This window comes from Notolepis coatsorum (assembly GCF_963971535.1).
Source record: "Notolepis coatsorum genome assembly, chromosome: 1".
Lineage (NCBI taxonomy): Eukaryota > Metazoa > Chordata > Actinopteri > Aulopiformes > Paralepididae > Notolepis > Notolepis coatsorum.
In genome coordinates, this window is record NC_140165.1 from 158,133,364 (window position 1) to 158,160,231 (window position 26,868).

Genomic DNA, 26,868 nt, shown 5'->3' on the forward strand with positions numbered 1-26,868 from the left:
GGGGGTCTTCATTCAGTTAACCTAGCTAGTTAACAAGCAAGTTAACATTCAAGTTAACCTAGCTAGAGTTGCTAGTTAGTAGTTTCATATCTTAAAACTCTGGTGGAGATTTCTGTTAGGTAAGATAAACCGCCAGTCCCGGAAGTCACACCCATTCACACAGCCTAGTGCAGACTGCGTTCTGTGTTACACCTCCAGACTGTGCTGCACACGTATTTGACGCCGGGGACATCGGAAAGTGTCCCCCCCACGTTTTACCGTCCAAAGAGCTGAGTCTGACTACCTGTTCTATTATTATGCAAAGAGCAGTAGATGGGGGTCGCATTCTTGCCCTGCAAGGGCCAAGTACCCACTCGCTAAAGTACTTGTCTTTGCATAATAATAGCTTGGGTCGTCAGCCTAGGTGTGTATTAAAATACGTCAAACATATTGTTTACACTGTCTTTCTTCTATTATAACCCTCCCAAATCATATTCAGAAAGTATCACAGAGACTTCTATTGACCAAGGAATTAGTTATTATTTCGCGGTTTATTCACATAACGTATATTGTTTACACTGTCTTTCTTCTATTTAACCCTCCCAAATCATATTCAGAAAGTATCACAGAGACTTCTATTGACCAAGGAATTAGTTATTATTTCGCGGTTTATTCACATAACGTTATATTGTTTACACTGTCTTTCTTCTATTATAACCCCCGCAAATCATATTCAGAAAGTATCACAGAGACTTCTATTGACCAATGAATTAGTTATTATTTCGCAGTTTATTCACATAACGTTATATTGTTTACACTGTCTTTCTTCTATTATAACCCTCCCAAATCATATTCAGAAAGGCACACACACAACATATTCCAGTTAACGGTATATTTTTTTAATGATTCGTTATGGCGTAATCAATACTTCCATGCATATAAATTGCGTTCGCGACCTCCGTGTTTTGGGGGTAGTCATCAGAAACCTCGGATCCGGGATTCGCTCCCATCCGTCGGGCAAGAACTGTGGGTTTTCAGCCTCTCTCTCTGGAGCTTAACGGAGTTTCTGGAGGAGTTTCTGGAGGAGCTTGTCGCGGCTCATGCACATGCGCACTCTCAACCAATCAGAGAGGGGCTTCGCTCAACCAATCAGAGAGGGGTCTGCAGAAATAGAGTTCAACCAATCAGAGAGGGGTCTGCAGAAATGCGGCTACGAAATGTAGAGACGCAGAGGGCGTGGGGGGGGGGGGGGCCCTAACCCCCCCCATCGACGTCACTCGCCACGCCCCCAAATCTGTCCCCGGCACACATTGAGAGAGAGTTACGCCACTGGCTGCACACATGTGTAATCACTTGTTCCACAGCTAAAGTAGGTTAGCAGCTTGATCAGAAACATAGAAATAAGTCTGGAGCAGTGGATTAGCTCTGGCTTCACAATAACTCTCAAACCAAGCTATGCTAGTAATGCTTTCATTGTGACTAATGCAGCTTGATTGATTGAAAACTGTATTAACAGATTGCAGAAAGGGTACAATTACAATACAGTACGGCCAGGGCACGAAATTAACTTTTTGACTCACCGGCAGGGAACAAACAGGGAACAAATAGCTTTTTAGTATATCGCCATGTGTTATTATTACTATATAATACTCTCATATGCTATTTTCAATTAATATCATAAACAACATAAGGAATATTAGCATAATTTTTAGTGGACTGAAGGAATGAGTCAGCGTTAATAGTTTTAAATGCAAATAATTTATTGAAACATAGAAGTGGGGTCGACACACACACACACACACACACACACACACACTGTTTCAACTCACCACCCCCGCATCATATTGTAGTCTGTCTTCAAACTTCCACTCCTCTCGAAACTTTTTTATATTTGAATATCAACATTATCTGTCCATCCTCAGTAATACTCAGTTTACTATATATACTCCTGTCCTGAGTCCTGACTAGTGACTTCATCGTCTTTCCAAACGCACGCACACACACAGGGAAGGGGAGAGTGCCCCCCCATTTCCCTTTCCCCAGTCCACACTGTCTGTCTATGGCTCTGCGCCTCTGCCTCTGATCAGGATTAGCTTGTTAGCTTACGCTAACATTGTAGTGATTGTAATGGTACATAAACGTTAATTTCGGGCGATGTGGGCATAAAGGAATGGCGACGGTGCAAAGCATGTAGATGCATTTGACCCGTTGTGAGAAGAAAAAAAACACCACAGCAGGGCTGTACGTTAACTTTTTTTGCACATAGCACTGGTGCTACAGAGGTTGATCGTTTTGTAGCACAGGCCAAAATCTTGTAGCACAAGTATAAAATGTGTTATATTTGTAACAGTCACAAATGTGCCTATTGTATTTGTGTTATTTAGTTGCAGTGCCATGTTTGGCTGTCATTTTATGCTGACAAGTTGACGTCACACAGCCAGACACGTTACGTGTAAGGAATTATGGGATTTGGTGTTGGGTGTATGGACTCTACTAGGGGTGGGAATCACCAGTTTCATCACGATACGATACGATATAGATTCTTTGGACAACAATACGATATTTGCTGATATATGCCACGATATGATACGATGCAGGTGCCTGCAATCGATATGAGACGATATCATAACATAAGCCCATTTAACACAATCAGTAACATTAGATCAACTCAAAAAAGGCAACGGAAATATCATTTGACATTTTTATTTTTGACCTCTTCCAGACTTTTAAAGGAAAAACAATCTATTGTTTTTAATACACATAGACCTCCTGTTCACTGTAAAGTGCCACGTTTTGATATATTGAGCTTTAAACTTTAAGTTAAATGTTTTGGAACTCACAACACGCAACCGTTTTATGTTGCATGATCATGAATACATTTATTTTGTATTGTATTTTTTATGTTTAAATATCAACATTATCTGTCCACCCTCAGTACATTTACTATCAATATAATATACTCGTCTGACTTCATGTGATCTTTCCAAACGCACACACACACACACACACACACACACACAGAGATGGGAGAATGTCTACCCCCGCCTCCTCACTCTGCCCGTCTGCTGTTCTCTCTGAACAGCTTGTTGTAAGCTCATGCTAACGTAACGTTCATTTCGGACTTTATGACGCGAGGATTGCAAAGCATGTTATATGCATTTGACCCGTTGCCGAATAAAACAGCAGGGATTTGTTTTGGGTCGCGACAACAATATCCACTAGCTCTGTTTCAATGTCCGCGTTCCAAACGCTGCTGAGACGAGCTGCTGCTGCTGAGACGAGTCCTGCTGTGTTGTGATCTGAGCCGAGCGGATATGAGTCACTGCTCGCAACTCGCGGGGATATTGTTCGCTAGGGATTATGGGATTTGGTGTTTGATATATGGAGTCTTACGCAGAAGGGACATTGTATTTAATCGCACAAGACTACAAGTACCAAGTGGATAGCGGGCCATCGCACCAGTGCTATTGAAGTCAATCCTTTCATCGCACAGACTGACGTCAGTGTCGCACGTGCGACATGTATATCGCACTGTACACCCCTGCACCACAGACTTATTTTGGGTCGTGTAGGCACACTGCTGTGTAGCGCTGCTCTGCTTTCAGAAGCACGGACTGGGCGGATATGACTCGCGGAGTTGCTACAGGGTTTTTAAGAGTATCATATGAACCAAACGTTGCTAGCTGCCGGAGCCATAGATATTATGACTGGAGCTGCGCTTGGGGCGGAAATGAGACCCGCACAGGATTTTCAAAATAAGAGTATCGATGTGAACTACACGGCAGGTGGCGGGCAGACCTCATTTTTACTCGCCAAACCTTAAATCTACACGCCATTGGCGCTTGGCGGGTGCTTATTTTGTTCCCTGCCCCCCTCCAATTGTGCGTTCGGCTGAACGGGCCACTCTCGGGCCATTGACCTCATCCTGACCTCTGACAAGTCCAAGATCTCCAATAAAGGGGTTATAGCATGCGGGTTAAGTGATCATTATATGATATTCTGTACCCGCAAAAAGCTAAAACAAAAGGCCGGCTGTCACAAAACAGTCACATCTAGATACCTCAAAATCTACTCTAGCGAGGCCTTTAACCTTGAACTGGAGAGCCTGGACTGGTCAGATGAGCTCAATGGTACACTGGTTGAAGAAACATGGCTTGGTTTCAAAACCAAATTTTCAACAATACTAAACGACATGGCCCCCCTAAGAACCACCAGGGTAAAAAATCGCGCTGAGCCGTGGATGCACTCCGAAATATTGACCGCTATGAAAACCAGAGACAAGAAATGCTCCGAGTTTCGTAAAAGTCAGTCAAAGCTTACCAAAAGCTGCGGCTACGTGGTGCAGTGGGCAAGGCGCTCACCACGAATATTGGAGGCTGGGCTCAAACAGATCATCTCCCTGTTCGGGCCCAGTGCTCCACATTGCTTTCAGTTTAGCAGGTCGTCTGCACTAATACACATTGGCAGTATTAGGGGGAGGGAAACTGATGGGTGGGGATCGGGCGCTGTGGACAGCGACTCCTACAGGTCGGTTGGTGCGCCTGCGCAGTAGAATCAGGAAGCGACGGGGGCAGGGCCCCTCCAAAGCCCAGACCCCCGACGCTAAAAGATCGAGCCGCGCAGGTGGAAAGATGCGACTGCTGTTACCTCGAGTATCGGAGGGGACTCGTGCTATGTATGACTTAGTCCACATTGCAGCCGGCTTGTGGGAGGCATGAAACAGCGTTCAAAGACAGGGGAGGGTTGAATTGGACGATACGAAATTGGGATGGGAGAAAAATAGAAAAAGTGGATTAAAAAAAAGCTTACCAAAAGCTCGAGCAGTGAACTCCAAGCCCACGTGACTGAACTCAAACTGGAAAGAAACAGACTAAGAAATGACGTAAACTCCATGATCAAAACTGCAAAAAAAGATGTAGCCAATTACTTAAACATTTTCTTCACAAACATAGCCACAACACTGGTAAACAAACTACCCTCCCACTCAGGGCATTTTGGGGTACCGTAGAACACATCATAGCCTACTACAATAACCTAGGGGTCCGCAAAGACGATTTCAAACTAGAAATGGTACTGTAATAACAGCTGAGGTACTCAAAAAACTGAGCGCCCTCCAACCTAACAAGGCCACTGGCCATGACGATATCCCCTCCAAATTCCTCAGACTCAGCAGCCGCCATCACCCCAGTCATCACACACATAATAAACCTCTCCATAAAACAGGGACACGTACCCAAAGACTTGCACAAAAAGGGCAGCAAATTAGACCCAGGCAACTACCGCCCTGTTTCTATTCTTACCTCCATCTCGAAAGTCATGGAAAAAATAGTATACGAACAGGTCGAAAAGTACCTTGTGGAAAAAAATCGAATCTACGAATTCCAATCTGGCTTCAGAACATCCCACTCCACTGACGCATGCCTTCTCTATTTGAACGACCACATCAAACAAGAGGTGGACGCGGGCAAATACTGCGGCATGGTCATGCTGGACCTACAAAAGGCCTTCGACACTGTCGATCACTCCATTCTGATTGACAAGCTAAAAGCAATTGGTTTTGATAGTCTGTCAGTGAGCTGGATGCAATCCTACCTGGAGGGGAGAGAACAGATGGTGGAGGTAAACGGTACCCTATCCCAGTGAGCGGTGGTCTTCCACAAGGAAGCATACTAGGACCGCTGTTCCTAATTTATGCAAATTAATTACATACCTAGGTTCAATCCATCCTAGAGGCAAATCTTTCCTGTGACAAAATGGCATCCAATCCAATGTAATAAAAAAAAGTCAACCAACGAGCTAGATTCTTGTACCGGATCTCTTCTCTGGTAAACAAGAAGAAGCACTCATTCAAGGGTACTACAGTACGACTATGCTTGCACCTAATGGTACCAAAGCACCTCAAAGGCGCTAAAAACAAAATTACAAACATCACAAAACAAACTGGTCAGACTACTGCTTGACCTTACTCCTAGAACCCACCTCACTCCTGCCCACTTTGACAACCTAGGACGGCTTAGAGTAGACGACAGAGTACAGCAACTTGCAATGGGCCTGGTCTACAAGATACACTAGTCCACTTTAGTATCAAACTGCCACAATCAGAAGTTACCGGTTAGATTCCGGCTCCACCTGGGAGTGTGTTGAAGTGTCTTTGAGCAAGACACTTGACTCCTAACTGCTCCCGATGAGCAGGTCGACACCTTGTAGTGTAAGTGAATGGGTGAATGTGAGGCATAATTTGTTAAGCGCTTTGGATAAAAGCTGTTATATAAATGCAGTCCATTTATCCATTTACACACACAGATAGAGCTGCCGCGGTATTGATGTTTTCCTTACCGCACAAATTTGCAAAATATTTCCTATATTACCGCACATATACACAAAAAATTAAAAAAAAAGTTTGAATGCATTTTTTTTAGTAGTCTACTCTTTATCAAGTCAAGTCAAGTCAAGAGTTTTAATTGTCACGGCATACAGGTATACAATGAAATGCGGGTGGTCTTGCCCGCAACGATGTGCAATACAGTGGTACATATAATAATATATAATAGCATATAGCCTGCCTCTAGTCTAAATGTCTATCTTTAGAGGATGACTTTGCAGCATGAATATTGTTTGGGATTCGGCAAGCACGCATTCGTTATTGAAAGTGAAACACGGATTCAAAGTTTCCCCTCTGGTCGTGCGCCGTTCACTCGGTGTCGCGGGCAGGGGTGGTTACCCCCCCGACCCTTTCTTCTTCTTATTATAAAGTTACTACTTTATAATAAAGTTATTCGTTTTGTGGCATTAACGTTATATAGTTACACGTTCAATAACATCAGCGTATTTACCGGACCATAGCAAGGGCAAGCAATACTCAATTTATATCTCAGTTCCTTTCTTTGCTCAGAGCGTGCTGAGTTGTCCCATTCTGCGGTCTGTTAATAAAGTTTTCAATCAGACAAGTGTATAGAACGAAGGGCTTTTATTATAACATTCGTTGCAGACAGTAAAATCATTATGTATCGTTTAGTACTCCTGAGGAGCGATGGTAGTCCACTCCGGCGGGGAGCTAAAGCTAACGTTATTAGCCGTGTTGTGATGAGCTCTGATCAATTGGTGACATTCAGGACGTAAAAAACTAATACGCGCTTGCCGATTGGTGGTAACACACTGCAGGACGCTCCAACGTGTGACGCGTCTCTTCTGACCAATCAGTGGTCTGCAATGTTTCACGTGACTTTTCTGGTACCCAATAGGGTCGCTTGGAACCTCGATAGAGGAGTAGGGTATATCTGCAGAGCCGCAAGCCCAACGAGAGGAGGGTACTTTATTATTATTATAAAAAAACAGCAGTGATGCGGTATTCAGCCTACTCTTGCGGTGGGCGTGATGTAACCGCGATACCGCGGTAATGCGGTAATCGCGGCAGCTCTACACACAGATACACAAATACACACACAGCCGCAGGGGAGAAAATTAGGCCATTTTACTCGCCAAATGCGAGTATTCTTTATGTTTGGCGAGTGATTCATGAAGAGCACTCGCCACACTGCACTCTGGCGAGTAGTAAACAAAACTAAACAAAAAAATCATTCTGCAATCTGCTGATTCGCTCACTGGCACAAGCCGAACTCTGACTCCCCCTTATGATTCCTCCCATTTGTGCCTCATAATAATCCATAACCAATGAACATCATCATTGCGCTCTAAGCTCCTCCAATGAACACTAGTTTTCTAGAAGATGTCGGCATGTCGCCCATCTAGGGGAAGTGGACAGACCACTGCGTGCGGCCCTACAGACTCCTGTCACCGGCTTGACAACGTAGACAAACTTAGACAAAAACACATCAGTGGATGAAAATAATTGCATAGTCGTCACTTTCGGATATCAGTGCGGTGCGGTCTGACATGGGGGCGAACAACAGCATGCGACGCGTCTCCTTCGAGTCGGATGAGAATGACAAGTGGGCGTGAGGCTAACGATTCCACTCACTCAAGTCAACCAGCATTAGCCGGCTAGTATCTAGCATGTAACATAGTGGACGACTATACTGAGCGGCTTTGCTTAAATGCAGCCGAATGACATTTTATTATTACCGAATTATTACCTGGTTTCCCCCCATATCACCACTCGCCCAATTATGCCCTTCACAACGGTGATGTTGTCATACTTGTCATTCAGAATACACCTGCTGAACCCCTAGCGTTGACATGAGATTAGATTCCAATGTATTGTCATCATACAGCACAAGTACAGTACAACCAGAATACGTTTGGCATCCAACCAGAGTGCAAATGTAACAAGTCAAGTTCAAGTTTTGTTTTATTTAGCTATTACATTACGGTGAAATGCTTGGTTCTTTCACTGCCCAGCCCAGTCCAGCCCAACCCAGTCCAACCTAGACCAGCCCAACTTTCCCTGCCTAACCCAGTCCAGCCCAGCATCTTTCACTGCCCAGTTCAGCCCAACCCAGTCCAGAATAGTTCCCTCTTTCATGTTAATATGTGATATCCTAATATTTTGAAGAGTAGAGACGGTGTGATTAATATATGTTTTATGCTAATATTGTGAAGGTAGAGACACAGTGTTATTATTACTATGATTGAAAACCAATTTAGACGAAGACATACAAAGAAGTAATTTTCACAATTAGCTAGTGATGCACGATATATCGGCCGCCGATATAATATCACGATATTTTTACACCGGTATCGGTCCGATATCAAGATATATTTTTAATATTTTTTTTTTTTTATCTTTTTTTTTTTTTTTTTTTTACATGTTTTGGCCTTAAATAGTTTCAAAATATCAGTAATTTCTGAAAATAAGTTACAAAAGTAAAAAAAAGTATGCGTTTTGGAAAATAGCTCTTTATTTGATTATCATAAAAAAGTGTTTTCTATACAGAGATATCGACATCGGTAAATATCGGTATCGGCCAGAACAGCAATATTAATATCGGTTATCGGTATCTGCCACAATTTTCACATCGGTGCATCACTACAATTAGCGATTTATTTATGGCTGGTAAAAAATCTGTTTGGCTGGTAAAAAAAATCATATACTCGCCAGTTAGCTGGTAAGCCAAAAAGTTAGTTTCCTCCCCTGCACACAGGCATCCACATAAAAAAAACACACACACACGCACACATACTGCACACAAACAGCCATTGTGTAAGTCTCATGGGCCCAATAGTAAGAATTGTGTCTTAATAATAGATGAGTCAGACAGGGCAAACTCACAGATGGCAGTAGGTGACTGGAAACAGTAGTATTGCCCAGAACAGAAACAGTTAAGATAAGATAAGATATTCCTTTATTGATACCCTTGGGGAAATTCAGTTGAATACGGAGCTGTAGGGGACATGGGTTGACGATATCGTACAAATATTATAATATTTCTACACTTAACATTTTCATGATATATATACGATATTTCTCACCTTCGCTTTTCTATGGCTATGTTGTAAGTACCTACAACCAAACTGGTGACAATATAGGGCTCCATTTGGGAACAAAGGGGTTAAAAAAAATTGGTCTTATTAAACACTATTTGCCTATTTTTAACTTACCAGCTGCAAGAATAATAAAATGATGATGATGATAAAATCACACATTTGGAAATATATGGGAAATGTCAACAAACACTTTCTATGCCACTCACGGCTTATCTCGGGTTTACAATAGTTACGTTGAAAGCCACTCACGAGATTTCTCTGACATTTTTTTTTTAGCGATCTGAAATCATATCTCATCACGCGAGCCTACCCAAAGGCTGCCGGCGATCAGATGTGAAAAAAGCGCCCCCTATTGTCTCCCAGATTACATCAGGGATTTTGTAATGGACTCAATGAAAATGGAGGGGGGAAAAAAATATTCCAGTCCACATTTTCCAGTCCACTGATGCAGCCGGGGTTACCAGAGTTCATTCTGGAGACTCTGAGCCGCGGCAAGCATGAGTTCTACTGTACACACGTTAGATCTATACACTTATTGATTTTTTCGAATGGTGATCAGGAATTGGAATATACCAGTTGGATACCATCTGATGTCAGGTAAGGAATCTATGTTATCAGTGTTAGGATAATCAGACTCGTTTTGATGAAGATATAAGCTTTTTTCTGATATGTGCTCCAGCGGTTTCACTGTAAAATCCATGAGGAAATGAAAACGGCTATCAGCGCGCGCATCGAATGTGCGTGCGTGTACGTATACTATTGATCATCTAGCGTTTATTTGAAAACGTTCCAGAATCAACGTTCTGGAATATTACAGTAAAAGACGATTATCACAGAATGGGCTGTTTTTTACCTCAAAACGGGTGCTTTTCAAAATGCTCTCAAACGGAAATGAAGCGATAAAAAACCAATCTGCCTTGACAGCACTGACTGGAAAATGATTCTTTGATACGCGACGGGCAGATTAGACACATAGCCACAATTTAAAACATAGATTAGGCGATATTAACTAGGGGTGCACCGATATGAAAATTGGCCATCGATACCGATACCGATTGTTCAAGTAACACAATCGGCCGATACCGATACCGATATTTGTGTATTATTTGTATAGTATTTGTAATTCTTTTTAATATTTTTTTTTTTAATATATTTTTTTGTAATCTTTTTTTTTTAATGAAACTACTGTATATTTGTATGTGTATGTTTGTATTTGTAGGCCTCTTTACTTACTTAAAAAAAGGAAACATCAAGAAATATGTTTATGGTATTAATTCCACCATGCCATGTAGCATTATCCCTCTCCCAGTAGCCTGTATCAGTTCAAGTATCGTCTGGCGGCCTGCAGATGGATACTGTTCTCTCAACCAGAGCTCTCAGCCAATGCAATATAACCATTTTGATTGACAGTCGATTCGGCCAATTACGCCACACCGCTAGCACCCACCTCCTGCTGTCCTTACCACCAATCGGCAAGCGTTTATTCATTTTCTACTTTCGGGCATGCCGCAATTGTTCTGTTTGCGAGAGCACAACACACTTAACGTAGCTAATACGTTAGCTGCCCGGCCCGCCGACCAGCGCTCCACAGCATGACCAAATGAGACATAATGATTTTACTGCAACAAATGTTATAATAAAACAAAGCCTTTCTATACATTTGTCTGGTTGAAAACTTTATTAACAGATTGCAGAATGTGTAGTTGGGTACGGAATGAGCAACAGAATGGAACTGAGCTATGAACGGACTAACGGAGTAATGCCTTGTTTACCGCTATCTTCGGTTAAATAATATGCTTGTTATTGAACGTGTAACACTAACTATATAACGTTAATGCCACAAAACGAATGTTTGTGTCATTTTAACAGCAGATACTTTCTTAAATGCCATCTTCCCGAGAGAGGGTGTTGACGGGGAGTTGTGTTATTAATAGGGGTGGGAATCACCAGTTTCATCATGATACGATACGACATCGATTCTTTGGACAACGATACGATATTTGCCGATATCACAGTCTCTCACGATACAATACGATACGATTAGATTCAGGTGCCTGCGATCGATATGAGATGATATCATATGCCCATTTAACACAATCAGTTATGAGACTCGCCACAGGATTTTCAAAATAAGAGTATCGATATGAATCGATCTTATTACATCGCATCGATCCGATTCGATCGTTGATAATTACATCGATATATCGATCTGGATCGATGTATCGTCCCACCCCTAGTTATTAATAGCATTGAACAGCTAACCGAAAGCTAGCGTTAACTATTGTTAAAGGTTTAGCCATAACGTTACCTTGGCTAAAGTTGGGGCTATTCATAATCCAGCAATAATGGCTGCAGACCTGCAAGCAAAGTACAGCAAGTTGGCAAAGGAGCTAGGCAAAACTAGGCAAAATCTGCATATGGCTCGCCGACAACAAACTATCATTACACATGGGCAAAACAGAGTCCATTCTCTTCGGTTCAAATAACAAACTCAGCAAGACCGACGGCTTCTCGGTTACAGTGGGTGACAATATTATCACAAGGAAAGATGAAATTACCTACCTGGGTTCCATCCTAGAGGCTAATCTTTCCTGTGACAAAATGGCATCCAATGTAATAAAAAAAGTCAACCAACGAACGCGATTCTTGTACCGGATCTCCTCTCTGGTAAACAAGAATACCCTGAAGACTCTAGCAGGAGCACTCATTCAAGGGTACTACGACTATGCTTGCACCTCATGGTACCAAAGCACCTCAAAGGCACTAAAAAACAAATTACAAACATCTCAAAACAAGCTAGTCAGACTACTACTTGACCTGACTCCTAGAACCCACCTCACCCCTGCCCACTTTGACAACCTAGGATGGCTTAGAGTAGACGACAGAGTACAGCAACTTGCAATGGGCCTGGTCTACAAGATACACTACGCGACCAAGGTACCCATGTACATGTCAAAATACTTCCCAAAGGTCAGTGAATACCACGATCACAACACCAGAGGGAGCTCCACAAATCATGTAAAACCCAGATTCGGCTCAAACAAGGGACTAAACACGTTTCGCAATTATGCCACATCAATGTGGAACGCCCTGCCTAAAGCTGTAAAGGAATGTGAATCACTACCCACTTTCAAAAACACTCTCAAAAAACACCTACGTGAGACTGCAATTCGAAACTGGCCCCTACAAATGTCCTAACCTAGTTGTACAGTAAATGACCAAGTAAGGCTCTGTCAATATTCCAATGTACAGTGTAAAATGTGTGTGTGTCCCCTACCCAACCCCCCCCCCCCCCCCACCTCCAATGTACAGCCCTCACCCAACCCACCCAACCCCACCCCACCCAACCAACCTCCTCCAATGTACAGTTTCTACGCCAAATGTATATACACTCCTTTTCTGGACACTTTTGTATCACAAACAGTACTGTATTTGCAAATCTGATATGTCATAAATGTATAGATGTAGCAGTACTGTCTATCTGTATGTCATGTATGTCATATATGTTATGATGAATTGAAAATGGGGGACCCTGATGTAGGGCTGGGCGATATAACGATAATGATAAATATCGCGATATATTTTAATAATCGATATCGAATATCGATATTAAAAAAAAATCGCCTTTTTTTTTTTTTTTTTTTAATATTTTTTTTTTACCTGCAACAGGGCAGTTTTAAAACCAGAGACCGTGGACAGACTTGTCTTTCTTGCCTGCAACTTAAAGTAATGGCTTTGCTTGTCCAAATGACAATACTGACCAAATTCAGATTTCTTTTTCTCTTGTCCATTTATTTTGTTTGCTTTCTAATTTAAAATACATTTTGAAACCGTCTGTACACAGTAGGCTATGTGTGCTAGCAGAACTAGACTCCAGTCACGAGTCACAGTGCACATGTGCGGTGGTTTGTCCACCAAAAAAGCGCCAAAAGATCGAAAATAAACTAGCAGAGCCAGAACTGTTCAACTCCTCTGGAGCCACAGCCAGCAGAGAAGCCGGTTTACTTTAGCTTTTAAACCAGCTGCAGCCTGAGAACTGGAGTGTGAGGGGATGTAACACTAAAGATGGCGGCAATGACAAAGAATTGCTGCAAAATAAACATACATCTGTTGTTAAAAAAAAAAAAAAAGTTTATTTTTTTTTATACTTATAACAATTCGATAATTATCGATATCGAGAAATAAAATAAAATTATCATATTGTTGTCGCGATATGATTTTTTTCCATATCGCCCAGCCCTACCCTGATGTAAACAAGACGAAAGTCTTTCTCTGGTCTGCATCCCCTTAACAATTGTATGTATTGAGCTGTACTGTACTGTACCCATTCTGCAATCTGTTAATAAACTTTTCAATCAATCAATCAAAGTATTCCAACGCAAATCACATTTTCACCAGTAACGTTAGTCTTGCATCTCCCGGTAGCTAATGAACGGACTCGGAGTAATGCCTTGCTGCTATGGGTAATAATAATATGCTGATGTTATTGTCCGTGTAACACTAACTATATAACGTTAATGCCACAAAACGAATGCCTTGTTAATCATAAGTAGTTACTTTGATGCAGTAGCTTGTGTGTGGGGGACGGCGGGCGTTGTGCAGGTAGGTCGCGAGTGAACTTTTTTTTTTTTGCCTTTTGACGCTACACAAATTGATGGGTATTTATCGGCGACTGCTATCGGCACATTTGAGCTTATCGGCCGATAGGCTGATAGCAGTCAACAAGGCACTTATCGGCCGATAACGATACCCGACCGATATATCGGTGCACCCCTAATATTAACGTTAACATTGGCGCCGATGGTGGCATTCAAGCACTAAGTCGTGCGCCCCCTGGTGGCACTGAAAGTGTTAACACATTGACCGCCACAGCAGGGGGAGCTGATACCCCATTCATTGCCAGGTCTTTATTCAATGGATATAGTTTTAGACTGACATTTGCGAGTGCTTAAAATATATCTTATATTATATCTATGGGTCTAATAACGCTGTCGGGTCTCAGTGAGCTGCATCTAGTCAACATTGCAGAGACAGATTGTTTTTTCATCCGTACATTTCCGTTTTATACCGTTTTGAATAGATTATTGTTTGGGTGTTTTTCAGTAATTCCAGGAAAAGGCAAGAAAAATGCATTTTACTGTAATCCAGTCATCACTAGGGATGGGTATCGTTAGGATTTTATCGATACTACTACTCAGCGTTTCCGTTAGCCGGTAATTACCGGTATTTGACCGGCAAAATCTGTTGAAGTCCGACATATTTAATCTCTCCGGTCTTAATGTCCGGTGAAAATAATTCCCTGAGTCTAAGCACAATTTGATTATTTGAATTGTATTAAAATAGGCTAAAATTAAATAGCCTATGCGATGAACGAAACAATCATTACATTTGTTTCATCGTTGCTTCTAATAATGACAACGACGTTGTCAGCGAGAGCTTAGTGCTGGGTGTGCGAACTTTTGTGAAGCTGCAGAGCCGGAGCAGCAGCAGCACAGTGCAGTACTCCAATTCAGCCATTGGCAATTCAATGTTAGGTGGGGGGCGCTGCTGTGCGGTCCCCAGATAGAGCCAGAAAAGAGCCAATAACAGCTGAATCTGCTGCTCTGCATCGACATACTCTCGCAAATAAGTCATTTGGAGGTGGAGAGAGAGAGAGTCGTCACGCAAACCCACGATAATGTTGCCGTCTCTCTCTGCCAAATTTCTCAGTTCTTCGCTTGATATAATTAATACAAATGTCCAATATAACGGAATTCGTTAGCTCATAAAAATGTGATTATAACAGACTGCTGTTTTTAATGTCGGGTGCCCACAGACACCTATTTGAGCACGGAGTCTCTGGACTTATTTTATTTGGAATATAATGACTTTATACGCAAAAGTAGCCTAGTTTTAAGTAAAAATATTATAAATCTACATGCCTTGATGATGTCATTCTTTTGTTTTGATGTCATTCTTTTGCCTATCAATTGTTTTTAAGCTCAATAAACTCTGACCGGAATTTCTCTCATTTGACCGGTAGATTGAAATCTACCGGACACTGAGGCCGGCAACAATTTTTTCTAACGGAAACCCTGCTACTACTCTTATCGATACTCTTATCGGTTATTTTTTATTTAGCAAAAAATAAATAAAAAATTATTAAGAACAGAATCGACATTGCTTTATTATTCTTTTATATAACTATATTACTGCACATGGCTACTTTTTTTTATCAATTAATACAAGCAGTCAGATAAATTAACTATTTTGGGACTTTCTATTTTATTTAGAAAGTTCTTAAATCAGAATGTCCCACCCAATACCCAGCTGTTAAAAACGGTTCAATAGGGGAGCTCCAGTAGCTCACCACGTACCGCGAGTGCTATTTCAGCGCCGTGGACAACCGCGCCCGCGCGGATCTGGGGCTGAGCGCGTTCGAATCCCGGACGGCAGCCGTGCCTTTCCCAGAGTGTCTTTCCCCCCCATCTGAACCCTTTCAGCCTGCTTCTGTCGGTCGAACTTGACCAAGTATGAATGCGAAGAAAAAGCGATAAACGCTAAAAGAACCAGGTGACTAGGGATGGGAATCGAAAACCGGTTCCCGTTGGGAACCGGTTCCTAATTGGCCGATGCCTGGAACCGTGTGGCTCCTGTGACTTTCGATTCCCTTATCGCTGCCAGGTTTTTCCTACAGTTGCGCGCGTTAGCATGTAGCCATGGCAGACTCTATTTGATTCCTTAAGGGCTCGAAATTGCCTGGCTTTTGGTCATATGCTCCCGAAATGCTCCCGCTGTTTGGCTACTTCTATGTGCAGTGAAAACTACTTGAATGCTTTAGAACATGGTCATTGATTTAGTTTAGGGTGAGCTAAAATTAGCCGCGGAGCTATCGCTAGCTAACGTGAGCTAACGCTATTTAATCAAGCTCACAAAGAGAGATAAACAGCTGACAGCGGATAGTACAGGTACAAATACAATAAAACAGCGGGTGGGGACTGTTGTGTAAACATTGTACTCTTTAGTTCACATATAATAAGAGCCGGATTGTTTATTTACTAAGTCTCTACTCTGAGTCCGTCAGACAGGAAGTACCATGGTGCAACATACAAATGTGTCCGTGTAGCAACACAAGCCAATACCTACAGGACAGGGGCCCGGGGAGGGAGCTCTGTGTGTCTGTGTGTGTGTGTGTGAGACAGAAGTCAAGAGGAATAACGACTGTTATTCAATAGATTAAATTAGTTTAAGAATAAAAAAATAAATACATTTTAAGAGAATCTCAAATACATTATTTTATTTAAGTGTAGGCTATAGTTAATGTTTTATTTTTTGTATTTTTCTGACATGGTAAATGGCTGCTTTTTTATATAGCGCTTTTATCCAAAGCGCTTTACAATTTGTTCCTTACATTTTACCCAATCACTCACACATTCACACAACGACGGCGCAGGCAACCATGCAAGGTGCCAACCTGCTCATCGGGAGCAGTTAGGGGTTAAGTGTCTTGCTCAAGGACACATCGACACGCTGCCCGGGAGGAGCGGGAATCGAACCGGGAACCTCCGGATTGCCAGACGACTGCTCTACCTCCCGAGCCACTGTCGCCCCTGACATGGGGGCTCAACAATAAATGACAATCAGAAATGTCAAGTTGCATGTTGTTATTCTAACCAGCTTAGTTCTGTTGCATTTCCAATTTATTTATTTAAATTATAAATTGATCAGGTATCGATAAGAGAATCGATAAAGAATCGAATCGATAAGCAGAATCGATAATGGAATCGTATCGATAAAATCCTATCAATTCCCATCCCTACAGGTGACTGGTCAAAGTTTAAAAAAAAAAAAACGGTTCAATACTCCATGTTATTAGTAGAGGCTGTGTGTCTTGGTGCGCTCCGGGTTCTGTTTACGGTTTGCGTTTTGAGCGTGTAAGCTTACCGTAGGCGATGATGTCACGCTCTAACGTCAACACAGGAAGAGTTTTAACACACAGTGGTGGAAACTCGATGCTGATATAAAGAAACAAATAACCAATAAATATGAAGTTATATTTGAACCTCTGTTGTCAAGCCTTGTCAATATAACCCACCCCCTTTTCTCACGAATGGAACTGGTGTCGTGGAGTCCGCTTTGAGCGATTTCCAGGGTTAGCGGCTAACGCTAGTTAGCTAACGCTAGTTAGCTTAGCCTATGTATTACTAGTTAGCAGCTAACATTGCTTGCATCAATTATATTGCATGTCATTGATCTACCGGTCGATCACGGCCGACTGGTTGGGCACCACTGGTCTATAGAAATAAATGCATTCGAACAAGAAACCAATGTATAGTAGACATAGCAATGGCAAAAAAAGTTGAGTGTGAGTAATAATGGCTCGCTGCGGCTCGCTTCTCGTGCAGAGACAGAGAGAGGAGAGATAGTTCGCAACGTTTAAATTCCTCGAAAAAAAACTCATAGTAATAATAATTTCTAGAGTATCGATAGCAGTACCGATAACGTCGGAGCTTATCAATACTAAATTTTTTTCTAATTTAGTACCGGTTCCCGTTTAGAACCGGGGTCCGGGGGGCATTCCTAGTCATCACGTTGTAATTTTTCGGCTGATTATCTAATCATCCTGAAATCAAAACTAGATTATCACTATTATGTCTCCTCGTCCATACATGAAATGCCCGTTGTAGCGGGGCGCCCCCCCCCCCCCCCCCCCCCATCCACACCGCAGCCAACGGTAAACAGTCATACACAGATAGCTGTGATCGGGGTAGAAATAAATGTCGGATCAACGATCAAATTCATATATGATGTTCTTACCTTGTATCTGACGTAATGCAAAAGAGATAATCCAAATATCTAATCGCAATTCCAAATAATGCTCGTGGAGGTCCGCACCACACTACCGACCGTTTCACTATGACGGGCGGGCGGCAGGGTTTCCGTTGTCCGGTAATTACCGTTTTTTGACCGGCAAAATCTGTTGAAGTCCGACATATTTAATCTCTCCGGTCATAATGTCCGGTGAAAATAATTCCCTCTATTGTATTAAAATAGTTACATTTGTTTCATTGTTGCTTCACCAAGCAGGTCTAATAATGACAACGATGTGTGTTCTATTATGATATGTGTGTAGTGTTCTGATAACGACTATTGGTGAAGCGATGTCGAGATTCATTTGCGGGAGCTAGATTTGCGAGAAGCATGCAACTGCAGAGCCGCAGAGCTGATGCAGTTGTGCGCGCACAGTGCAATACTCCAATTCAGCCATTGGCAATTCAGCTGTTGGGTGGGGGGCGCTGCTGAGCGGTCCCCAGACCGGGATGAGAGCGCCGCTGGCTCTGCGGCTCTGCAGTTGCATACTACTGGTATGTTCTTCGTTGGGACTGGGAGGCGGAGATATAATAGTCATCACGCAACGTTTATATTTCACGATAATGTTGCCGTCTCTCTCTGCCAAATTTCTCAGTTATTCGCTTGATATAATTAATACAAATGTCCAATATAACGGAATTCGTTAGCTCATAAAAATGTGATTATAACACACTGCTGTTTATTAATGTCGGGCCGACTGCCCACAGACACCTATTTGATTTAAAGTTAGCAGCAGCACGGAGTCTCTGGACTTATTTTATTTGGAATATAATGACTGTATACGCAAAAGTAGCCTAGTTTTAAGTTAAAATATTATAAATCTACATGCCTTGAGGATGTCATTCTTTATATAGCCTGCCTATCAATTGTTTTTAAGCTCAATAAACTCTGACCGGAATTTCTCCCATTTGACTGGCAGATTGAAATCTTGCCGGACACGGAGACCGGCACCAATATTTTCTAACGGAAACCCTGGCGGGCGGGCGGAGTTACTGATGCCATCGTTGTATAGAAGTGCCTCGCCTGAATATTTAAACCCCGCCCGCCCGGCTCAGATCGCCTCCTAAAAGACACACGCCCATTTTCAATGAGATGCAATAGCTCCGCCTGGCAGTAGAGGGCGGTGTTGACCGTCTGCCAGCTCAGACAGGGTCTGAAGACTACCAGAGGCTGCAGCTATGAATTATGAATAGATATAGTGAATAAATGAAATGACGATCCCAAAAACGAGTAAACTCGTTATTGGCGTTATTCGATTGGCGGCCAATAACGAGTAAACTCGTTTTTGGCGGGGAATGTGTTAAATGTGTGATTTTTGGGGTCTTTTCCTGCTTTTGGTCCGGCTGCTAGTAAAAGTATCAGTATCAGAGTGTGAGAGTGGCTATGGAGGAATTTATGAATAGGGATTAAGTGTAGACTGTGCAATAATACCTTATGTCACAATCCCTCTGTGAACGCATATCATGATGAAGTTTTAACCAGCGATTTAAGTAGGGATGCACCGAAATTTCGGCACCGAAATTGCATTTCATGAAGCTGATTGGTCAGTCCTTTTTGACATTTCCTGTATAATTCCAAATGTGTCCTTTTTCATCATCATAACTTCTGCAGCTGGTATTGTTCAAAATAGCCAAATAATATTGTGATACTAAACTAATATTGAATGTGTGATTCAGGTGACAGGAGCCTAGACAGTGACATCTCTTGATCTCTATTACCTATTTTTTTTTATTATGACTATAACACTGTCCTCTTCTCCTGCTACACATCCCACATTATCTTCCGTCATATGCCGACCTGCAGTCTCTGCTCCCAGACTTTTATCTGATCACACACTTTGAATGAATGAATGAAGTTTATTTCGAGCCATTTAGGATGTACAAAGAAAACAACAACACACAAATCAAATTACAAGTTGGCCGAAAAGGTTAGGGCTGAAGCTACAAGCTTGTAAATGCCCTAACTCAGTGCATCATCTTACATGTATCGCTGATCTTCATTATCAACCAAAGAAAAACAAAAGATAATAATAATTAACAATTAAAATCAAATCAATCAAAACACAGACAGATACGCACATGATCTTCATAGTGGTGTGTACAGTTGGCTGTTTTAAGTTATATCCCCCTTCTCTATCTCTACTTTATGGTAAATCTTCTGTATGTCTGTCCATTATGTCTCTTAACTGTTTCATGTACTTTTTTGTATGGCACTATGTCTCTTATTTGTGTCTCTTTTCTTTTGTAACACTTTTTCACCAATAAAAAAAGAAAAAAAAAGTTTAACCTCATTGAAGAACAAATTGGGACACACTGCAGTAAATTAGTTTGAATTCTCGAAGGACACACAAGATGGCAACACACAGTTGTGGCAGCGAATGATAGGCCAAGGAGTAGCACACAGGCAGCAGCGATGGGGGAAGATCCAGCTGCCGGAGTGGAGGCCGGGTTCACACACAGAAAGCCTTACAGAGTCCAGAATGCACATTCCGTTCCACTGACAGAAGAGGAATTATTCCATGTCCACCAAGGACGAGACGCCATGAGTAAAGCTCTAGATATGTTGAAGGACAAGGACGGATGGAAGACGGAGATCGTGGAGGAGATGTGATCTGTAGCAAAGTGATACCCGGAGCCAAAAGAATGGTGTTCAGACTGGAGGAGCTCCACGACAGGCTGTTTAACAAGCCAGCCCTGGGGGAGCTCCTCGACATGCTGTTTAACAAGCCAGCCCTGGAGGAGCTCCACGACATGCTGTTTAACAAGCCAGCCCTGGAGGAGGAGCTCCACGACATGCTGTTTAACAAGCCAGCCCTGGGGGAGCTCCACGACATGCTGTTTAACAAGCCAGCCCTGGAGGAGGAGCTCCACGACATGCTGTTTAACAAGCCAGCTCTGGATAAGGAGCTCCACGACATGCTGTTTAACAAGCCAGCCCTGGATAAGGAGCTCCTCGACATGCTGTTTAACAAGCCAGCCCTGGATAAGGAGCTCCACGACATGCTGTTTAACAAGCCAGCCCTGGATAAGGAGCTCCTCGACATGCTGTTTAACAAGCCAGCCCTCGATGAGGAGCTCCACGACATGCTGTTTAACAAGCCAGCCCTGGGGGAGCTCCTCGACATGCTGTTTAACAAGCCAGCCCTCGATGAGGAGCTCCATGACATGCTGTTTAACAAGCCAGCCCTGGATAAGGAGCTCCACGACATGCTGTTTAACAAGCCAGCCCTGGATAAGGAGCTCCACGACATGCTGTTTAACAAGCCAGCTCTGGATAAGGAGCTCCATGACATGCTGTTTAACAAGCCAGCTCTGGATAAGGAGCTCCACAACATGCTGTTTAACAAGCCAGCTCTGGATAAGGAGCTCCACGACATGCTGTTTAACAAGCCAGCCCTGGATAAGGAGCTCCACGACATGCTGTTTAACAAGCCAGCCCTGGATAAGGAGCTCCACGACATGCTGTTTAACAAGCCAGCTCTGGATAAGGAGCTCCATGACATGCTGTTTAACAAGCCAGCCCTGGATAAGGAGCTCCACAACATGTTGTTTAACAAGCCAGCCCTGGATAAGGAGCTCCACGACATGCTGTTTAACAAGCCAGCCCTGGATAAGGAGCTCCACGACATGCTGTTTAACAAGCCAGCCCTGGATAAGGAGCTCCACGACATGCTGTTTAACAAGCCAGCCCTGGAGGAGGAGCTCCACGACATGCTGTTTAACAAGCCAGCCCTGGATAAGGAGCTCCACGACATGCTGTTTAACAAGCCAGCCCTGGGGGAGCTCCACGACATGCTGTTTAACAAGCCAGCCCTGGAGGAGCTCCACGACATGCTGTTTAACAAGCCAGCTCTGGATAAGGAGCTCCACGACATGCTGTTTAACAAGCCAGCCCTGGAGGAGCTCCACGACATGCTGTTTAACAAGCCAGCCCTGGATAAGGAGCTCCACGACATGCTGTTTAACAAGCCAGCCCTGGATAAGGAGCTCCACAACATGCTGTTTAACAAGCCAGCCCTGGGGGAGCTCCTCGACATGCTGTTTAACAAGCCAGCCCTGGATAATGAGCTCCACGACAGGCTGTTTAACAAGCCAGCCCTGGATAAGGAGCTCCACAACATGCTGTTTAACAAGCCAGCCCTGGGGGAGCTCCTCGACATGCTGTTTAACAAGCCAGCCCTGGATAATGAGCTCCACGACAGGCTGTTTAACAAGCCAGCTCTGGATAAGGAGCTCCACGACATGCTGTTTAACAAGCCAGCTCTGGATAAGGAGCTCCACGACATGCTGTTTAACAAGCCAGCTCTGGATAAGGAGCTCCACGACATGCTGTTTAACAAGCCAGCTCTGGATAAGGAGCTCCACGACATGCTGTTTAACAAGCCAGCTCTGGATAAGGAGCTCCACAACATGCTGTTTAACAAGCCAGCCCTGGATAAGGAGCTCCACGACATGCTGTTTAACAAGCCAGCCCTGGATAAGGAGCTCCATGACATGCTGTTTAACAAGCCAGCCCTGGAGGAGGAGCTCCACGACATGCTGTTTAACAAGCCAGCTCTGGATAAGGAGCTCCACGACATGCTGTTTAACAAGCCAGCCCTGGATAAGGAGCTCCACGACATGCTGTTTAACAAGCCAGCTCTGGATAAGGAGCTCCACGACATGCTGTTTAACAAGCCAGCTCTGGAGGAGCTCCATGACATGCTGTTTAACAAGCCAGCCCTGGATAAGGAGCTCCACGACATGCTGTTTAACAAGCCAGCCCTGGATAAGGAGCTCCACGACATGCTGTTTAACAAGCCAGCCCTGGGGGAGCTCCATGACATGCTGTTTAACAAGCCAGCCCTGGATAAGGAGCTCCATGACATGCTGTTTAACAAGCCAGCCCTGGAGGAGGAGCTCCACAACATGCTGTTTAACAAGCCAGCCCTGGAGGAGGAGCTCCACAACATGCGGTTTAACAAGCCAGCCCTGGAGGAGGAGCTCCACAACATGCTGTTTAACAAGCCAGCCCTGGATAAGGAGCTCCACAACATGCTGTTTAACAAGCCAGCCCTGGATAAGGAGCTCCACAACATGCTGTTTAACAAGCCAGCCCTGGAGGAGGAGCTCCACAACATGCGGTTTAACAAGCCAGCCCTGGAGGAGGAGCTCCACAACATGCTGTTTAACAAGCCAGCCCTGGATAAGGAGCTCCACAACATGCGGTTTAACAAGCCAGCTCTGGATAAGGAGCTCCACAACATGCGGTTTAACAAGCCAGCTCTGGAGGAGGAGCTCCACGACAGGCTGTTTAACAAGCCAGCCCTGGAGGAGGAGCTCCATGACATGCTGTTTAACAAGCCAGCCCTGGATAAGGAGCTCCATGACATGCTGTTTAACAAGCCAGCCCTGGAGGAGCTCCATGACATGCTGTTTAACAAGCCAGCCCTGGATAAGGAGCTCCACGACAGGCTGTTTAACAAGCCAGCCCTGGAGGAGGAGCTCCATGACATGCTGTTTAACAAGCCAGCCCTGGATAAGGAGCTCCACGACATGCTGTTTAACAAGCCAGCTCTGGATAAGGAGCTCCACGACATGCTGTTTAACAAGCCAGCCCTGGATAAGGAGCTCCACTTTTTGCTTGTTGAACTTGAGGACTGCATACTTTTTTTGAAAAGCGTGTCTTATCTTTATACTTTATGCTTATAGCACATGCATAAGCCTGGTCTCTTTTGAAAGATAACATTCTGAAGTTACTAATGCAAAAAAGGAAAATCACTTTTAGTGCTAATGAAATAGAGTAACATAGGGCTGAACTTGAGTTGAACTTGAACTTGTGTACTGACATTTTTCTGTAGCAGTTGCAAAAAAAATGTATAATAGGTATAAGCTGGAAAACACAGTGAATCCATAGCCTGAAGTCTTATGTAGTACAGGTCAATTTTTTTTATAAAAATCGGTTAAGAAATTAGTCTTCTAGAGAGATCCGTGTAAACCATGTGCCAAGAAAAAAGCTCTCCATTTCCTCATCCACGGCAATTCATTCGGAATATTTTTCACTTCTGGTTTTCCCTTGTCACCTTTCACCTAGACCCCTTATTCGCACACCCCCAGGTGGGATATCATTGGAAAGCTACACTCATTGGCTACAACCCTGACCAATAATTCTCGCAATCGGCGGATGATTGACAGTTCTAGAGCGTCAGAAGTCCTGGGTGGTAATCTGACGCTTGTAGGGGTGGTACGCATCTGAACCGTGTACCGTTCGGCACGACCTCCCCGGTTCGGGCGTGTGTGTATTGTACGGCTCACGGGATGAGCAAAAAAAAATCTTCATTTGGCAGGGAGCCGGGAGAGGGGACGCACCGGCTGCTCAGCAGGTGCTAGTCAGTTTGTGGAAATATATTATAAATCAATCTTCATTACGACTTTAAAAACATAGCCATTAACATTACATAGGCCTACACACATCTTGCCATAGCGTTAGCAGTTTGTACAACACAATGCACATTTTAACTATAGTAGCCCGCTAGCTAATAGAGTCAATGAAATGTTACCGTAGCTACTAGCTAGCAGAGGAGGAAATGGGAGTCCGAGAGGCGGAGTGTTTAAAGACGATGATGGGCGTTTATTCAACATCCAAGAAGGCTAACACACAACTGTGTTTTACTAACTCCAACCGGGACTATTGCCGCTTTCGTGCTGCTTGTTGATGTTTGATCTCCTCCTAACGTGACCGGAGCTGAAGGTGCCACACGCTAAAATGTCCGTGGGGACCCGCCTAACCCATAGATAGTTTCAACTCACCGAATTACGTAATCCACCACAGTTGCACTCAATATTTAAATAATGTTAGTCTAAATAAATGTAGACGGATGCATAATAATTTCAAGCAGAAAACGAATCTTTCCATTAAGAACCGACAATCAGGGAATTTAAACATGGTTGACATTGTTTTTTTGTGTTTATATTAAAGAAAGTCTAGTGCTGGCTGCCTGGCTGAGCATATTGTTTGTTTGCACTAAGTTAATACTTTGACAAATGTAGCCTATATTTTTCAGTCAGTTCGGTCTTTGTGTGCCAAACATTATTTAAGGCTGTAAACACTAACACTGTAAACTTTTTATATATATATATATAAATGAGAAGCATGTTTAGATTTTTGAGTGTACATTTTTTTTATAAAAAACAATATATCGAACCGAACCGAACACCGTGACCATAAAACCGAGGTACGTGCCGAACCGTGGGTTTTGTGAACCGTCCCACCCCTAGACGCTCGTGTGTAAAAAGTTGCGCGCCTGACATATCGTCAGAACCGAGGCACAGATTTTAACCTCTTATCAAGCGGGCAGAAAAGTGGCAATTTTTTTACTTGAACTTGAGAACTGCATACTTTTTTTGCAAATCAAAATACTATACTTTATACTTATAGCACATGCATGAGCCTGGTCTCTTTTGAAAGATGACATTGAAAGATGAAATTCACTTTTAGTGCTAACGTAATAGAGTAACATAGGTCTGAACTTGAGTTGTAGAAAAACTTGTTACTCAAGTTTTTCTGTAGTAATAATAATAATACATCTATTTTATATAGCGCTTTTCCAGGTGCTCAAAGACGCTTTACATGGGTAGGAGAGTCAAAACTATGGCAAAACAAAAAACAGAACAAAAACAGAACAAAAATAATACATGACAAAATAAAATAAAACCGACAGAATTAGAGGTCAAAAGCAAGATGGAAAAGGTGAGTTTTGAGGGCTGATTTAAAAGATGTCAGGGTGTTTGCATCACGGATATGGCTGGGGAGGGCATTCCAGAGGGAGGGGGCAGCAGCAGCAAAGGCCCTGTCGCCCCAGGTCCGGAGCCTGGTCGTGGGAGGTGTTAGGAGGTTGGCATCTGCAGACCTAAGGCGACGGGTGGGCGTGTGACGGTGGAGGAGGTCGGACAGGTAGGGAGGGGCAAGGTTGTTGAGGGCTTTAAATGTGATGAGTAGTATTGTAAATTGTATCCTGTATTTGATTGGAAGCCAGTGGAGGACAGGGGTGATGTGATCAGAGCGACGGGTGGAGGTGAGCATGCGGGCAGCAGAGTTTTGGACATATTGGAGTTTATTGAGGATAGTGTTTTGTGAGCCGTAGAGGATGCTGTTACAGTAATCTAGTCTTGATATGAATGCATGAACCAGTGTTTCAGCAGTGGAGAGTGATAGGGAGCGGCGGAGACGAGCAATGTTCCGGAGGTGGTAGAAGGCCGTTTTGGTTATGTGGTTCACACATGGGGGAGGAAAGAAAGGGTGGAGTCCAGGATGATGCCAAGGTTACGGACGTGAGTGGCGGGGGTGACAATGGAACCATCAATATTTAGGGAGAAATCCCGGGTGTGGCTGGTGAGGGATTTTGGACCGATAATGATGATTTCTGATTTATTGCAGTTTAGTTTGAGAAAGTGATTTTGCATCCATATTTTAATATCTGTGAGGCAGGTGGTGAGGATGGAGAGTGTGGCTGGAGTGATAGTCTTGGTGGAGAGGTAGAGCTGAGTGTCGTCTGCATAACAATGAAAACGGAGGCCATGTTGGCGGAGAATCAGACCAAGTGGAAGGATGTAGAGG

At 43.4% G+C, this 26,868-nt stretch overlaps 1 protein-coding gene across 1 annotated transcript in view; it reads left to right on the top strand.

The window, feature by feature from the left end:
* vps13a (vacuolar protein sorting 13 homolog A) overlaps positions 1-26,868 on the top strand; it is a 381,735-nt gene that overhangs the window by 567 nt on the left and 354,300 nt on the right.